The 17,302-nt window shown below is 38.3% G+C and overlaps 1 protein-coding gene across 1 annotated transcript in view; it reads left to right on the plus strand.

The window, feature by feature from the left end:
* PARD3B (par-3 family cell polarity regulator beta) overlaps positions 1-17,302 on the plus strand; it is a 907,609-nt gene that overhangs the window by 490,424 nt on the left and 399,883 nt on the right. The gene's annotated exons all lie outside the window — the stretch shown is intronic.

Consider the following 17,302-nt stretch of genomic DNA (forward strand, 5'->3'; position numbering starts at 1 on the left):
GAGAGAGAAAGAGCGACACTGTGTTACTGTCCTGTGTGTGCATGTATGTGTGTGTGTATGTATATGTCTTCTTTCATTTCTTGAGGAAAAAGGAATATTCTGCCATTTCTTTGTTAACCTCCTTAACGTTTCCTATTCTGACCTACTGCCTTATCTTTAAATTATCCTGAAAATCACAGCAATCCCTGGTGGGTAAAACCCGCTGAGAAAATTTCAAATGTATTTATAATTTCTACCTGCCAAGTGTGCCTGCTATTAAATGACAGTCTCTGCAAGTGGGATTGACTTTATTTCAAAGAAGCAAGTTGCTCCTACCTGGCAGGATTGAGATCCAGAAGTCGGCCATGTTTGTCATGCTGATTTGACCTTCACTTAGGAATAGTGCTCTTGCTGAGAAAAAAAAAAAAAAGAAAAGTGATGCACACAGGTGTGGAGGCTCCCTTCATAGCTGCTGTGCTTAGAGTATTTCAACACTTCCTGTGCACCAGTCCCTGCGACCACCTCAGCCAATAACATGTGGACCCACTTCCTTCCTGGTTTTCTCTGTCCTCTTAAGTGAAAAATTCACATCTTCAAATGTCAAATTATTGAACATCATAAATCATGCAAGAAATTTTGTTTGAAATTTTAGATGAACCTCATTTAACTGATATATTATTGTACTCCCTTTGGCTATTGGATTCAAATGATTCCATGCTTAATTAACCAAGGTACTTAAGGAAGAGTGAATATGATAGCAGCTACTGTGGATAAGTAGCAGAAATTAAAGAATGATTTTAGAATGATTTTTCTATGTAAACCAAAGTCCCTGGGTTATGTTTTGAAATTTAAATTATTATACAAAAATCAAGATGCACTGCTATATTTTATGGATTCTTCTAGTAACACAGTTCTAGTGCTGAGATATAGTCTCCATTTCTGCTTTCCACTATAATAATTTCCATTTCCTTCTTACTGTTTTTCCAGTCAACCAATTTGTGTTTAATCCAGTCAAGGCTCTGCAACATGAACTCCAGAGGTGAATAAGATGTGTTTCTGTCCTAAGGGAGCTTCTAGCCATAAAGAAAAGAAAAGTGATGAGTTGATGAAATTGGACAAATAAAGTGTTTCAGTGATTCAAAGTTGGGAACCAAGGACACCTTCAAAAACACAACAGACTTTGCCCTGGCCGGTGTTGCTCAGTTGTTTTGGCATCAAAAGATTGCCTGTTTGATTCCCATCTACTGATTGGCTGAATGGCCTAAGATACCCCCTTGAGCCCCATTTCTCATCCCTAATATGAGGATCGGACTATTGTCAACTTAAGAGACTCTGCATTAAATGAGATGCATGTAAAGTACTTAGACTAGGACACAGAATGGGATTCAACAAATGTTATTTTTATCATCATTGCTCATCTGAATGAGGAACACTAAGTGTGCAGTTAGGGTTTCCCACCCATTGGTGATTGAGAGAGAAATGAAGGTAGAGAACTTTAGTTTGAGCATTTGATAGATGTTAGGGTGATGGAGTAAGAAATATCAATAATTCTAATGTTTTGACTTTGGATGTTTAGGGATAGCATTAAGAGATGTATAGGTTGGTTTGTTGGAAAAAACAGTTATTCTCTCCTAGAATTGTATTCCTTTCATGGATTTCACGCTGGTCTATGACCCTGGGTTGTCAGCACATTTTCTTTCTCCCTGCTCTCTAGCCATCCCAAACTCTTCTCACCAGTTTAAATGTTACCAGGGCCCTCTCCTTGCCAAACATTTGCTATGAGCCTCCCCCCTGTCTAGGACACCCCTTCGCTTCCCTTTCATCTCACAGTTTCTTTAGTCCGCAGGCGGATGCTCTATCCACTGAGCCAAACTGGCCAGGGCACCTCACAGCTCCTTAAGATATCTACCCACAGGTCCCTTCCTTGGTCACAGCTTTCTTGAGAGCCCAGGTGTTGGTTATGGAGCCTCATTTTGTTTTCCATTCATATTCAGGCCTCCCCTCTTCATGCCCCTGAATTGCTCATTGCTAAATTTCCTCATGTAGACCTTAAAAACTATAGAGAAGTGGCAGTTAAGAGCCCAGGTTCGGGAGTCTCAGGGATGCTGAATGTGAATCCCTGCTTTCCTATCCTATTCACCTCTCAGTGCCTCAGTTTTCTTATCTGTCAAGTGAAAATAACACATAATTGTGAGAATTAACCGAGCATAGATGCTAACACATGGTAAATCTCAAATAATGTTAACTCCTGTTATTTCCTGTGCCTGGTGCATGCTACATGCTCAGTAAATATTTGTTGACTGAATAAATGAAAGCTCTGCATTGTTAAAGCAGATGACAGGAGACTAAAAATGTATTGCTAAAGGGCTTATTATCCCTAATCCATACCTAACCTTTATCTAACACATTATCCATTTAAACCAAATAAGAATATATACAGATTTTCTCAGATTCCAGGGCATTAGCAATCTTTAATTACAGCAACACATGACAGAGAGAGTAGGGATAGTTAATATTGAATATAAATGACAATTCAGACAGTTTAAATTATCAGAACATTTGCATAATCTAGTACAGTCTACTTGTAAAGATATAGGAAAGTATTATTACCTCACATTTAAAAATATTAGAGGTATTTTAAAGTATTAAAAGTATTTTTAATGCTTCAATCTTTGGCTACAATAACTTGTGAGAACAGTGGTTTTCAAAGTGTGGTCTTAGACCAGCAGTACAGTATCACCTGGGACCTTCATACACATGCAAATTCTCAGGCTCCCTACTGAGCAAAGAAATGGAAAACTCTAAGGGTGGGGCTCAAAGAATTATTTTAACAAGCCCTCCAGATTATTCTGAGCTCACTCAAGGTTGAGAAGCATTGGAATAGTGGTTCCATTATAACAGCATAAGGACTACAGGGTAACTCAGTGACTAGTTGACTAGCTTCAGTAATCACATTTTCACATTATCTTCCTATAGCAGCGGTTCTCAACCTGTGGGTCGCGACCCCTTTGGCGGTCGAACGACCCTTTCACAGGGGTCGCCTAAGACCATCCTGCATATCACATATGTACATTACGATTCATAACAGTAGCAACATTACAGTTATGAAGTAGCAACGAAAATAATTTTATGGTTGGGTCACAACATGAGGAACTGTATTTAAAGGGCCAGAAGGTTGAGAACCACTGTTCTATAGTCTGCAAACAATGTCTCGCTCTGTGAAAAATTGGCTGTGAGAAGTTTAAGCTCCGTGTCTCTTAGGCCACGTGCCTTCATTTTGGCCAAGGGCCAATGCTGAGCACAATCCAGTTACTCAACTCAATTACACCTGATTCATTTAGGCAAACTCAATTGTACTTGACTTTTTCAGGCCCATTCAATTGTGCTTTAAAATTTTCACACTCAATTTGATTGTGCTCCAAATATGTTACATGCCACCTTGTAACTTGTAGATTTAGACACTTACCAGAGGCAGGTCTTTATAGGGAAGCTTAAAAGATTGTGTTATTGCTGTTTGTCTGCAGTCACACCAATTTCCCTTCTCCCTCCCCCTTTATCTCCAACATGGATGCTAGAATGTAAGAGATGCTCCATTGGCCTCTTACATGGACCATACCCTACCATGCCCCACATACTGTGGTTGAACTCATGGCAAAGATTATATGAAGCTCCTAAGAAAGTGATCCTCATTTTCTATCACAACTATGCTTAGTTCCCATTTATTTCATTTATTTTGTCTGTTTTTAGATAGGACAAATGGGGCATGGAGGTATTGGCCCTTTTCAAAATGTACATTGTTTATCAAAATCAGAAACATTTCTAAGTAAGACTTCCACCTCACTGAGATAAGCATCACGCCTGCTCTCACTTGTGCTGTGCACGGAGATTCTAGGTCCTCAATCTCTGCCAGTTTTTTTGAATGCGTTCAATAACCCACAAGGCTGAGGGATTAATAGTCATTTGCTACTCCCTGGGAAGTACTTATACCTGAAAGAATTTTACTGAAGCCTTGTCAGCAAAATCTAGTCTTGGTAAAATGGATGATGATAAATGCTCTGGTCCAGCATTATTAAAACAGATGGAGGAAGTGCTGGCCGCTTTGCCTGGTTGTATGGCTTCCAGGTGTCAGAAGGAAAATACTTAATGGCCTTTATCACAAGCCTGGTTTTGTTGGAGGGTGGAAGGTGGTGGAAGGAGGAGCGCTCCATGCTAAAGCAAAGCTCTCTTGACATTTCAGAGGATCGGGGCCTAATTACATTCTCCTACAAAGTTACAGTAAAACCGAAGAGCTGTGAGAGACAGCCATAGTCTCATGGCACAAGAAATATGTCTTATTAGTGGCCACTGTGGCCATTATTAGGCTTCTGAAGGCTGAAAAAAACACACAAGAAGTTTTCAAATATACATGTTTAAACAGCTAGGGAAAAGTAAGAGTGTGACCAACCACACACTCCATTCTTCTTATTATTCAGTTAGCCACATGTTACCAGTAATTCATGCCAGCTGTTGATACGTAGCAGCTGGATAAGAAGGTGGTTACAAAACTCGGGGGAAGACCTTGATTTGCTTAATTACCTCTGTGCCTGTGATCTGTGCATTTGCTAAGGTACATTTGGTGTAAGATAAGGAAACGCATTCATTTTGTAAAGGATGTTTAAAGATTAAAGGGAAGAAAGTACCGCCTTAATTGATTGTGGTTGACTTTTCCAGCAGTTATCAAAGTAAATACCACACATGTGGAGCTGCCACGACAGTCCACTTGATTTTGAAAGTACACTTAGAGGTCTGAGCATGTTTCATCTGCCTGTTTCTCAGGAAAATGTGTGATCTTTATCATTAAAGAATATCAGCTTAATCATGCGCCTTTATTTTTTTCCTGAGGGCTGATAAAACAGAGATAGACACTTAAATAACAATCTGTTGCCACTTACCTCTTCCCATGCTCCCTCACCAAAGATTCTCTGGGCAAGGACTTTTAAATATGCTCTCGTTATTTTTAATGAGTGTGCAGAGCATATGACGCATAATGCACCAGTAAGTAGGTGCCCTTTTACTGAACTTGTCAGATATAATAAAACACGGAAGGAGTTAAGATTCATTTTTACTTAAGATATTGTAATTATTTAAATTAAGATGCCCAAGTACAAATCACAGACTATTCCATTCCTGTGGCTGCCTCATGGAAGCCCATCCACAGCCTGGTTCTCTTTCCAATAAAGACTGCTTTATCAGGAATGTTAAAAAGACAAAAGACATTTAATATTGTTATGTCTCTTTAAGTTTACTCTTCCTTAAATCCACTGGATGGCAGGATATTCGATTACAGACGAGTTCAATTATGTTTCCTGACCACTTATTGAGTTATATGAAGGACTTTTATCACTAGTCTTTCCTTAATTAATTCTTTGCATTTTTATAGGCTTGGGATCTAAGGAAGCATTGTTTAACAGCTTGAAATGTTGTTTCAGTTTTCTTCTATTTCCTCTTTCTCTCCTTTTCCTTCCTCTCTCCTTCTCTTTCTTGCTTCTGACCTGCCATTCTGCCTTTTTAGAATAGACTAACACTCAATATGATATTTACCAATTGCAGAATATATTTACTTCTGCATTACATTAAGATGTCGGATGGTGATGAAGAAGAAGGTAATAAAACATTATATAAATTACATTGAAATGCCACGTGGTAGATGAAGGTGGTAATAGAATGGCAAAAATATCCCCAAGAACAACAAAGCCTGTGGTAGTCATTATCGCCTAAATCAGGGTCAGGCAAAAGTAGGCTTACAAGTTGTGAGTCCAAGAAACACACTTTATTCTTGTATTATTATTATTTATTAATATTTGTATTCTTTTTCATACCAACAACTATAAACCTACTTTTGCTCCTCCATGTATTGGAGCCGATGGCTGTTGATTTATGGAACTGTGGGCCTTGACTAAACCCTGCAGGTGAGTTACAGCTTTCAGCCTGACACAGGGAGCTCACCCCTCCCTTCTCTCCTTCTCAGCAGCTACATATTTCATCTACAGACCCTTGACTTCCCACTTAAGGGAGAACACACACAGAAACAAGCAAAGAAACCCCAAATGGAAAAGCACAAAAACACCCAGCCAGTATATCATACCTGTGACTTGCTTGCCCTCCATCCTGGAGATGAATGCTTCTCCCCCGTGATTCTCAGAGAGAGGCTGATGTTCAGGAGAACTGTCTTCTTGGGCCTCCATGTCCCTTTAGTTCTGGGTCCTCATTGATGATAACAAGACCTGATTGTTCAACAGATATTTACCGAACACCTACTATTTCCAGTTTAGCTGATGAAATGCTGACTGAACATTTATTTGTGCTAGATGCTGTACCATAAAGTGTGTATTTTAAGATGCATTAAGTCAGGAACTTGTAGACATTTGCTAAGTGCCATCAGAGAAACCAGGTAAGAATATGACATAGTTCCTATCATCTGAGGGGAAAGCTGATAGGAGGGAAATAGTACACAAATTTAAGGAAAAAGCTGAGAGGAGGTTAATAGTGAACTAGAAGTTCACTAAAAAATGAAGAAATCCAGGTGCTAACCAGATAGCTCAATTGGTTAGAGCATTGTCCTGATACACCAAGGTTGCAGACTCTGTTCCTAGTCAGAACACATACAAGAATCAACCAATGAATACATAAATAAGTGGGACAACAAATCGATGTTTCTCTCTCAAATCAATAAATACAAATATTTTTTAAATGAAATCCATAAGGGCCTTAAAATTATGAAACATTTCATCTCTGTTGACTCTGGGCTGTGGATGGATTCAAAGAAGCAAAGTGAGAAAACACTTCTAGGGATATGGAAAAGCAGGAGGCAAGATGAAGGAAAACTGAGGAAAAGGGAGAGTAGAGGAAAGATACATTTTAGTTTAAGTGCTGATAATGTTGGCAACTTACACCATCACTTGGGCAAAATTTACAAGTCCGTAACAGGACCATGTCTAGGGCTAATATAGAAATGCCAGTAAATGTAAATTTAAGATCCATTGGATGCCCTGTGTTCATAAGTTACCTGTTTACAAGTTTGGTGTCTGGGCTTATTCATGCAGCTTCCCTCCCTGGTGTGGCTGTCAGTTGTCACTAGCTCTTGGGTTGGGCACATTGGTTCCCCTTCATGTGATTCCTTATCTTCCAGAAGGCTGGTCCTGCTTCGTTAACTGACATTCTCAAGACAGCAAAAGCATGAGATGCAATGGCTCTCAAGGGCAAGTTGCACAATGTCACTTCTGCCTCATTCTCTTTTTTTAAACATTTTTTATTACAGTTGACATACAATATTATATTACTTTTGGGCATATAACATAGTGATTAGAAATTTATATAACTTACAAAGTCATCACCCTGATAACACTAATATCCATCTGACACCATAGGAAGTTATTACAATAGTAGTGACCATATTCCTTATGCTGTACTTTATATTCCTTATGCCTTCACCATGACTGTTTCTATAACTGGCAATTTGTACATCATACTCCCTTCCCATTTTTCACCTCTCTCCTCACCCCCTTCCATGTGGCAGCCTTAAAACGTTCTCTTTCTCTATGAGTTTGTTTTTTGTTTTGTCCCTTTATTTTGCTCTTTAGATTCTGCATATAATTAAGTTTTGTTTTCTTATTAATTTTTCATCACTTTGAATATCTTATGTTAGTACATCAGTGGGAGAGATTGGCCCTCAGGCTGGTGGTTGTGAGGACTGGCCATGACGCAAATAAACTCTTAAACATTCTCTATTGGAAGTTTCTTATGTCGACAACACCCACAGTCTGGATTGGAGACTAGGAGTAGAAGTTGGATTGTGTAGTTAGTGATAAACTAATAAACACTAAAGTTAAATTATCAAAAGAAAAAGTAATTTGACAGTAAGTAAGGAGAAGAGTCTCCTTGTCTTTAAAATGAGAGGATTGAATTAAGTGGTCTCTTAGATCTCTTCCTAATGCAAAATACTCTTTTCTGAATTTCTGTGCATCAAATCTTGGCAGGACACTCAATACAGACAGAGCCTGAATTATGATTGATCTGTGTACTCTATGAATGGGCAGTAGGAGTCTGCCTCTGAGTGTCTGTTTCACATTTCAGAATGCCTTGGGAGCATTTGAGGTAGAGTGCCTTCTCCTAAGTAAATGTAGAGCTAGCCAGTTGCCAACAGATATCTTTCTTGTGCCCACTTTTTTTTTTTATCTCCAGCTGTTGTGGTGTTTGTTGCCAGAGTAGTTAATAGGCACATTTGGAACCCTTCCTCTAACCCACTCCTGACGCCATCAGGGCTGTGGGTACCATAAGAGACTTTACCTCCATTGCCAGCTGAAAAGGAAATGGGTTCGTCCTCTCCTGAATTGGAAGTTTGGGTGTATTTTCCCCATAGACCATTCTTATATATAGCCCATCCAGTAGAATGTAAATTATTACCTACTATTATATTTTAGACATACTGTAAAGGAAACAAATCTGTTATCTACGTGAAACCTAGGCTCAATTTACCAGTTTCTTTTCTTTTTTAAAATTTATCTTTATTGTTGAAAGTATTACAGATAGTCCCTTCTTCCCCATTGATCCCCTCCACTCTATACCCCACCCCCCAGGCCTTCACACGCTATTGTCTGTGTCCATGGGTTGTGCATATATGCATATAAGTTCTTTGATTAATCTCTTCCTGCCCTTCCTTCCCCTTCCCTCTGTCAGTCTGTTCCATACTTCTATGTCTCTGGATCTTTTTTTTTCATCCTTTTATTTTGTTCATTAGATTTCACAAATGAGTGAGATCATGTGATATTTGTCTTTCTCTGACTGGCTTATTTCACTTAGCATAATACTCTCCAGGCCCCTCCATGCTTTCTCAAAGGGTAAGAGGTCCTTAATTTTTACTGCCTGCATAGTAGTCCATTGTGTAATTGTGCACATCATTTTCTTGAGAGAAAAAAAAGTTCAAATTGCAAGAACCAGGTTTACAAGCAAACTTATAGTAAACTAGAGGCCTGGTGCATGAAATTCATGCACTGGGTGGGGAAGGGGGTCCCTCAGCCCTGTCTGTGCCTTCTCACAGTTTGGCCCTCAGGGGATGTCTGACTGATGGACATCCTTAGCACTGCCGCAGAGGCGGGAGAGGCTCCCACCACAACTGCTGCGCTCGTCAGCCGTGAGCCCAGCTTCTGGCTGAGTGGCACTCCCCCTTGTGGGAGCACATTGACCACCAGGGGCCAGGTCCTGCATTGAGCGTCTGTCCCCTGGTGGTCAGTGTGCGTCATAGCGACCAGTTGTTCCGCCATTTGGTCAATTTGCATATTACCCTTTTATTATATAAGGTAACCTGTTTTCTAACTAGAAATTGTCTTTCTCCACAGTCATTTTACTTAAAGCTAATTTGCATTACACACAAAGAAATGTGAATAAATTACAAACACTATTCATTAAGGTTTGGGCTATCCTTTATGCAAAAAAAAAGAAATCTCTGAGCTCTGGATTCTGTTAATGGAAAAATATGAGTGTGTCAACATTAGCAACTTGTTGAAAACTTGGCAGATATTTTCAATGTAATTATTAATGCAAGCCGCTTCAATTCCTCTTTGATACTATACAGATTGTAAATAAATTATATAAATAAATATTAATGCAATTATTAACTTGGTAATTTTATATGCTATGTAGGCATTCAAAGAAATTAAACAAAGATGAAGGCTGTTGAACTTGTTCGTGTTTGACGATATACATAAGAGTGACTTATTCCCTGTATCATAAAGAGATAGAAATACACTCATTTTCAGCTGCCTAACTGAATATGATTGTAAAATATATACATATATATGTAATTTTTCATGGTGGTTAAGTTAATAACATGTCACTATAATTTGTGTGCTTCTGAAATAGAAACCAAATCATGTGCATCCTATTTGGAAAGAAAGTGAAGACAAAATAGATACTAACAAGCTAGTTGCTTACTTTTTTATTTTATTTATTTATTTGTTTTTAAAGTGTATGGATTTTTATTGAATTTATTGAGGTGACATTAGTTAATAAAATTATACAGGTCTCAGGTGTACAATTCTATAATATGTCATCTGTATTTTGTGTTCACCACCCAAAGTCAAGTCTCCTTCCATCACCATTTATCCCCACTTTACTCTCTTCTACCTCCTCCCACTCCCTTTCCCTCTGGCACTATGTTGTCTGTCTATGAGGGTTATTTTTTCTTTTCTTTCTTTTTTTTTTTTGCTTAATCTGTTCACCTTTTTCACCTAGCACCCTAACCCTCCTCCCCTCTGACAACCATCAGTCTGTTCTCTGTATCTTTGAGTCTGTTTCTGTAACGTTTGTTAGTTTATTTTGTTTATTAGATTCCACATGTAAGTGAAATCATATGGTACTTGTCTTTCTCTGACTGGCTTATTTCACTTAGCATAATACAGGTCCATCCATGCTGTCACAAATGGTTAGATTTCCTTCTTTTTTATGGCCGAGTAGTATTTCATGGTGTAAATGTACCACAGATTTTTTATCCACTCATCCACTGATTGGCATTTGGGCTGCTTCCAAATCTTGGCTATTATAAATAGGGCTGCAATGAACATAGGGGTGCGTATATTCTTTTGAATTGGTGGTTCAGGTTTCTTCAGATATATTTCCAGAAATGGAGTTGCTGGGTCATAAGGCACTTGCTTTTTTAAAAGCCCAGCCTTTGCCGCTGGATAACAGTTCAGAGGTTCTTCTTTAACCTGTAGGGTTTTGTGCAGAAGAAAATAGCGATAGCATGTAAATGTCTTACTTCCTTTGCAAACCTTTGAAAATGTAACCCAAAGATCACTTTGCCTCTCACCCTGGGCTCTCAATGACTCTTGAGGGAATTGGCAAGTCTTATCAGAGGAGAGCAGCCAGGCGAGGGCAGCCAGCACATTGAGGCCAGGGTCAAGGCCATTGGGCAGGTAGTGAAAGGCCTCTTACAGTGTTAAACAAATGCCGCTTCCTTCCTGTCTTCCGCAGGAGCTAATTTTGTTTTTCACTTCTCTTCTGGTATAAGAACAATAAGGATTCATGAGGCCATTCTGCCTGTGAGAAGATGTGCATTAGATTATCATAAATCCACAGATAAAAAGTGCAGTGGTCAATCAGAACAGGCATTCCTGGGTGAAATAAAAGGTTTAATTGAAAGTACTGTCCCAGGAGAGACAGATGACTGAGGGTGGTATTGAGTAGACATTAATGACCACAGACCAGAGAGTGAGGAAAGCTAAAGGAAGACCATTGTTTTTTTTCCCCCAATTCCGTTTTTCTTTAAAAGATGTGGGAGATTATCCTAATAGAATACTAGGGAGGAAATTGGGATTTTGATCACATACAATGTTCTTAGAACACTATTAATATTTCCTAGGAACTTGCAGCTGAATTTTCTACTGGTACAGATCGTTTTGTTAGAAGTTAGAGATCTGGTCAGAGTATAGACTGTACTGATATGCTGAATAATGGTTAAAACTGATATATACCTATTATGTTGTTATTACATATCAGAAAATTATTTGCACTTATTCTTAAGTCTAGAATTTTTTTTTTGACTCTTTGATTATGTCTCTCAACTTGTTCTCTTAAATACTTTGGATTTTTTTCAGTGTTACAAAAAATATATATATAACTAAACATACGGTCCCCATTAAGTACTAGGTGACTTGCTTTCTATCACTGAAATATGGTTGCCTTTGTAAATCACACATATTTGTTTAGACCATGCCCTACTTTTGATGTGGCTAAAATATTGGGATGAACTCTAGCCACAGAGACAAAAGCTGGGGCTAAGGACTGCCTTTACAAGAATATAATTGGGCAGGTGTCTCTCTACCAGTCATTAACAGATTTGAATTATGACTTTGATTCTTCTTTAGTGAAAAAAACAGTTTAAAAATATTCTGGATTATTTGAACCTAATGTGCAGTGATTTTGAAAGGACAAAGATGGGGAGATACCAAATACATTAGGAGTGTTTTAATTGGGCTCTGTGACCAAATAGTGCCCAGTTTAGATTTTAGAAAATAACTGCCAAAACCATTTTTAGTTTACTTGATTTTCAGTTTTATTCCAAATAAATGAATTGTCTCAGTAAGTGATTTTAAACTATTCAAACAATTGTTTAGGAGTTAATATAGACACAGTCTTCGTTTTAAATGTAAAAAAAAATGTTATTTTAGGGTTAATATGAACAGGGTAGTTGCCAAATGGTACCAGCTGTCATAATAAAGCAGAAGTGAATGACAGATTCACTCCACCCCATATCAAAACTCAAGAGCGGATATGGTGATCAGATGAGCCAAAATAAATCTAAGTTCGTAGAAACATTTGCAAGCGATTTTCTTGCATAGCTCAGCCCTTTATAGGCATCAGAGTGCACACAGGTCGTGATTAAACTTAGCGCTGTTATAAAAATGAGAAAGGAAACCACTTAGTTGGTGTGGACACCCCAAATGCACATCTCAGAGGACTGCAAATTATTCCAAACTTCCATTTGATGATGATGATGGTGATTTATATTAGGAAGTATTGAAACTTAATTAGCAGTTTTTAAACTATTTTTAATATTAATAATAACATGGCCCACATTGACCTACAAAGGAAGAACTAACTGATGGAGTGCTTGTCAGCAATGCTCTTTAAAAAACATGTAGTGTACACTCATTCTCAGGCATGCATTAGAATAGGCCCTCGTGGCATAAATGTAGGTAGAATGGTCATTGTTGCCTTGCAGTTCTTAAAGATTTATGTAATAACAAATAACCATAATACATTGTGATTTGTGCTATAATTTAATTATGTACAGAGACCCAGCCACAGACAGTAGGTGACAATTAAGTTGGGCTTTGATGGCTAAGTAAGAGTTTTCCAATGGGTGTCAAAGTGGGAGGAGGGGAGAGAATGAGTTTCAGATAGAGAGAATCCCATCTAAAAAAAAAACGAAGAGAGATTGTTTGTGACATTTAAGTAATTAATTTTATTTCTATCTAACAAATATGCTAGAGTTTTCCAATGGGTGTCAAAGTGGGAGGAGGGGAGAGAATGAGTTTTAGGTAGAGAGAATCCCAACTAAAAAAAACGAAGAGAGATTCTTTGTGACATTTAAGTAATTAATTTTATTTTTATCTAACAAATATGCTAGAGCGTTATGGTAGAAGAGTTAAAATTTTGATTTTGTAGATAAGATATAAGATATACAATTGTTACTTTTTTTTTCTTTTGGTCTTTTAATGCTATTATTTCAAAAAGGGCACTGTGGCAGAGAAATGTCAACAAAATAATTTATGAAGTCACCCTAGCACAAATATTTATGACACATGCATCCTACCGGAAGCTGAACTGGATTCAAAGTTGAATTAAACATAATTCCTGCCTTTGATGGGATCACAATGGTACAGTGGGGTTAAGACAGACAGGCCAGCAAATAACTGTAAAAACAGAAAGTGATGAGAATCATAAGACTAGGGGAAAGAAACTGAAATAGGAGCTCAGAGGAAAGCAGGTTGTTTTCCCACTGATAACATCAGGGAAGAAAGAGGTGTCTTATGTGCTGAGCCCAAAGCCAGGGCACTTGGAAGTGCTAAGTAAATAGCCTTTTATTCCATTAAACCTTTGAGGGAGAAATAATTTCTATAATTGATATATACGCAGATACATGGGAAATAGGTTTTTCCTTATGTATGTTTTCATTAGGTGTCACGAAAATTATAGGTCTGTACCACCAGGAAAATGCTTAACCAGAAAGATTGTTCTCTCACTGTGCTTAGATGAGTCTTTCAGCAGGTGAAACTGGAGCTGTGCTGGATTAGATTTTTAAAGAATTTAATTCCTTATTTAGGAACGGGACTGGTGTAGTCCTTGTTTAGTCTTTGACATGTACTTGACTTTGTTTGAAAATTAAGATCCATTAGTTCAGGGGAGAAAGGAGTCCTGTACAACCTATAGCTAGGGAGATATTGATTGGAAGTGCACTGAACTTTTAAACTTCTTGTAATTACACACTGATTTTACAGGAATTAAGGCCATAGAAATTGCTCCTTTCCCCTTGTCCTGCTTTCCTATACTATATATAACAGCAAGGCGGGGGAGGATTCAGATGGGGAAGACTAAAGAAGAAGAATGTAAAGTGAAAGACAGCATTTAATAGCTCAACAGTTATCTAGGACTGGGGGGCCTCTTTCAAGAACTTGGCAGGAACAGTGAAGAGATGTGGGAGGAGGTATCTTCCCAGAATTGGGTTGCCTACCTCCTCTACCTTGGGAAAATTTTACAGCTCCAGAAGCCACTGTGAACTTCAGACTCTGAGATGCTGTGTTAGTCTGTTCACGCTGCTGTAACTGAGTGGCTTACAAATAACAGAAACTTAGCTCTCATAGTCTGGAGTCTGGAAGTCGAAGGTCAGGGTGCCATTATGGTTGGATGAGAGCCCTCTTTGGGTCATAGACTCCTCATTGTATCCCCCTGTGGAGGAAAGGCTAGGGAACTCTGAGGGTTCTCTTTTATGAGGGTGCTAATTCCACTCATGATCGCCTCCTAAATCCCCACCTCCTATATCATCACCTTGGGGATTAGGACTTCAACATATGAATGTGGAGGTGATGCAAATATTCAGCTGATGGCCGATGGATATATGTGTCAAATAGAAAACCTGACATCAAAAAGAGAGACATGATTAAGAGAAATATAAGCCCTATGATACATCATTAATCCTTGGTATCTCCCATGTGTCAAGAAAAAAGAAAGAAAGAAATCCTCCAGTTGGTGAATACAATTATTGGTCTCAATTCTTCACTTCCAATCAGAGCATCATATATCCATACTCTTGTCATGGTCTCATGGTGTGTGGAGAATATTTTTCCAACCATAGCCTATGGACTTGGCCCCGTGAATTCATTTGGCCAATGAGATGTTAATGAATGTTTTGTGAGCAAAGGTTTTAAAATTACTTTTGTTTTTAAACATTGATAAGACCATCAAACCTCAGAGGGAAGGCAGGGGAGGGTGGGGGTAAGGGGGAGAGATCAACCAAAGGCTTGTATACATGCATATAAGCATAACCAAGGGACACAGACACCGGGGACACATATATAATACCTTAATCAATAAGGAAAATTAAAAAAAAATACATTCCTGTTTTTAATCATGAGGGAAACATGCTTCAGATATCCAGTGGTCTAAGGAAGATGAGAAATCTACAGCTTGGAGGCAGGCCTACCTGAGCCCAGCCTAGATCAGCCAAACCCCCATCGACTTGCAGATATGTGAGCCAGAAGTAGATGCCTTATTTTTCATGTTACAGTTTTTGGTGGTTTGTTATGCAATATTTTTATGGCAACAGACAACTGGTACATTCACTCACTTTCCCCCATTTAACTCTGGGTAGATTTCCCCTCTCCTTTAAAATTGTTTGTAGTACTGAGGATAGGAAGATATATCACAGTGTAATGTTATGGGTTTTCATACTCTATAGAACTTAAATGACTTCTTAGTTTATAGTCAGTTTTATCTGAAAATTAATTTTAACAGATTGATTTAATTATTAAAAGGCAAATTATAGGTCTATCTGCAAATGATGTTTTGTGTATATATATATATATATATATATATATATATATATATATATATATATACAGGGTGTCCCAAAAATACATAATCTACTCATTTCTGTAGATTCTTTCAAATTTTGAAAATGAATTGTATGTTAATAAATACTGACTTTAGAATCTCAAAGTGTGTATACATTTTTGGGATACCCTGTCTATATGGTAATTATAAATATATATATATATATATATATATATATATACACACACACACACATATATATATATATACACACACATATATATATATACATTAAGAACATTGGAATTATTTATCATTAATAGTGTACTAAAGGGGATTGATTTCCCCTTGTAATCTCTGTAGATGAAACTCAGACATCAGAAAAAAAAAGGTAGGGTTAAAATGGCTATATTTTAATCACTTGATTTTCTTATAGCCGTAACCAACAAATATAAACTTCCCCTCCCCCTGCCTTTAAACAAATATCACCTTCTTGAGGCAGTGGTTGTACTGTTTTACATGGTAATGTGATTAAATAAACGTGACTGTCTGCACCTGAAAGGAAAGAACATTAACAGGGTCCTCTAGGGAAAATGTAGGTAACTGAGATGTAATCCCTGCCTTTAGAATTCTTCAGTTGGGAAGAAAGCTGTATTTCTTTACTAAAAGAGTTATTTACCCTAAATAATGACACATATACTAAGAATGGAGGGTGTTATGTAGAACATTCTTATACTTTTACTGTAATGGTTGAAGAGTTTATTCCTAAAATCCCAGTGAATACAACCTGCAATGCATTGTCTTTAAAAAACCTACAGAAGTTTCCCAATTCAAAACTAAAAAATAATAATATATTTTTAAACTTCTCATAAGGAAACCAAACATTTAGGCCCCTTTAGTAAGGAGTCCCTCATTCTAAAAGCTTCAGAATGCCCTGGCTGTCTGGCATAGCTGAAGCCTGGCGTGACCCCTATGACCTTTTGTTGTTGCTGATGCTGAAAGTGACATACGGAATGTAGACAAGAGTGTGATGCAGCCCGGCCATGGGGGTTCAGGGGCTGAGCATTGACCCAGGAGGTCACAGTTAATTCCCAGTCAGGACACATGCCTGGGTTGTGGGCTCAATCCCCAGTGGGAGGCATGCCGGAGGCAGCCAAGCAATGATTCTCTCTCATCATTGATGTTTCTTTCTCCCTCTCCCCCTCACCCTTCCTCTCTGAAATCAACAAAATATATATATTTTAAAAAGGGTGTGATGCAGAAAAAAAAAATGGAACTGGAAAGTTTAACCAGGAAGTTGTGCAGTATCTCTAGGACTTTGTTCATGACCTACAAGATTTCTCTCTCAAACCTTCTCTCTTCTCTGCCCCATTTCTTTCTAGCCTCACCTTCCTTCCCTATGTTCCCCAGTGAAGCACTGCATTACGTGTATGCTAAGGAGCACTGTTTCCATAATATGCTCCCTGCAATCATGTGTTCCACGGTTCAGTGTTATTTTAAAAGCACTGAGAAGCCCCAAAATAAAGAAACCCTTTCCTTAGACTTTTTCATCATAGAAACCCTCATTTCCCCCTTACTGCAATGCTGCGAGCCTGTGCATTAGACCTGAGATGGATCCATGTGTTATGGGGAACCCGTCTGGTGGCTTCCTTGGTTTCTGAAGCCGGCACTAATTGGGCACAGCCTCAGGCCAGACTTCCTCAGGAAGCACCAGCAGCCCATGCACTGGCTGTGG

Source organism: Myotis yumanensis, unplaced genomic scaffold (genome assembly GCF_028538775.1).
Source record: "Myotis yumanensis isolate MYYU_CA2020_CCGP unplaced genomic scaffold, mMyoYum1.0.hap1 SCAF_8, whole genome shotgun sequence".
NCBI lineage: Eukaryota > Metazoa > Chordata > Mammalia > Chiroptera > Vespertilionidae > Myotis > Myotis yumanensis.